Source organism: Anneissia japonica, unplaced genomic scaffold (genome assembly GCF_011630105.1).
Source record: "Anneissia japonica isolate Jap-2015-1 unplaced genomic scaffold, ASM1163010v1 scaffold2266_len499427_cov150, whole genome shotgun sequence".
NCBI classification, from domain to species: domain Eukaryota; kingdom Metazoa; phylum Echinodermata; class Crinoidea; order Comatulida; family Comatulidae; genus Anneissia; species Anneissia japonica.
This window is the reverse complement of record NW_022711849.1, coordinates 239,033-240,984: the sequence shown is the minus strand read 5'-3', so window position 1 is coordinate 240,984 and position 1,952 is coordinate 239,033.

The window sequence follows — 1,952 nt, the reverse complement described above, 5'->3', positions numbered from 1 at the left end:
TTCTCAGCTCTTCTCTTAATTTGAAAATAATTAACTGTCACCCTGTTTCATTTGATAAAGAAACGCGCTATTCCTTCCCCTTTGTGCTTTCCCCTGAAAGCGTATATTTTTAGTAGTTAGTAGGCCTAGTAAATATGCAAAACCCAGATTTAACTTAAAAAAAAAAATTAAATTGTCACAGTATTTAACTCAAGTTCAAATCACTTTCCATTACTCGTGCAGCTCACATTATATGTCATTTTAAACGACCCATTAGTATTAGCATGGTAACATATTTTTTTAAAAATCAGACAGCGACGTTCTCTCAGAAGTTGTTTTGCATTTTGTAGACGTTTAGCTGTTGATGACCTTTTGACCTCCTGAATTCTGCATTATGAGATTTTCGGCCCGAGTCGATTCAGTCGAGACGGCCCGAGTGGAGTTTCATGTAAATGTTTCGTACGGAAAAAAAACTCGCTGACGGCATACGGGAAGCCAATCTAGAGGTCACGGAACTACAGCGTTATGGAGAGTAATGTGTGACCAGAAATGGTCTACCAGTTGGGGGCTAGCCTACTGATGTACTGTGTATAGCGGGGGACGATGAAGCATAATACGACCAGGGAATTGTATAACAATTAACTCCCTGGTTTATCCATGAAAAAAGCACGCCGGCAAAGTTTGCCTTACCAGAAAAAGGTGACATAATCTAGCTTATGACGTATATGATGCTAACTATATTATTATTATTATTATTATTATTATTATTATTATTATAATAGCGTGAGTGTGACGTCACCAAAAAATAAAAATTTTCTATTATAGCCAATTAAATATTATTAACTACAATGTTTGTGGGCGTAAATTCCCTTATACAAATTAAGGGTAGCACCATCTCCTTGCTATAAAAAGTACAGCTCCCATTGACGTCTCAATCGAGAAATACGGGTAGCTGAATTTTTTCTCGAAAATCTGACTACGAAACCAAATCGAAATTCACGTACCTTCCACTTCTGACTCCGAGTTGTGCTTCGCACACGCCGCTGAGGGCGGCATTTCGGGAACCCTGCGTCTAGAACAGGTGACGCATAAGCCACGCCCACTTTTTTACTGCCCATGTCTCAAAAAATAATCAATTAAAAATATCTTTAGACTTTTAATGCTTAATAAATCAGTTATATGCAAAGTACACTATTGTATTAATATTTGTGGCTAAAACCACATTCGGTTTTATATAATATAAATTAATTCCAAAATTATATTTCAATCAATAAATAGTTTAGAAGTTAAGCTAGATTTACGATAACGACACGACTATAATATCATCGCGTAGTTGTATTCTTGAACACTGCGTGCATCTGTATTGTGTCGTCGTGTCGTAATCGTATCAGTGTAAATGTAGCTACTGTACGTATTCAATAAATTGGGTGGAATATATTTAATTGAAATATAAATTATATAAATAATACAGTATCTAACAGTATAATGTAGTAGTACAAGTTAACTCACAGTGCTATTTTAAGCTAAAACAGTTTTTAAACAGTAGTAATCCCTACAAATACTTACCTTTTATTCATTTTATTATACTTTTTAATCCTTTTCCTGATAATATTAGATGATCCGAATTATTATTCTCTCCCCATCAATTTAGTTTATTAATCAAAGTATATCTTGATGAAAGCACTGAAATATTATAGATTTTATTTCTTAAGAAAGCAATTTTTTCTTCAATTCAAAATTCGATTGCATTTTGAGGTGACAGTTGGTTTTATTCATGTATTTATTTTTATTTATTTAAAACATCTTTAGGCAGGATAACATATACAGGCGAGATCTTACCGCTGTTTTACAATATGGTCCTGCAAACACATATTACAATAACAACAAAAGTAACCATCACAGTACAACAAAATAAACAACAGTTAAAACTTTGGTGGAAAACTATCCCCCGCCGGACACCAACCCGGTACTTC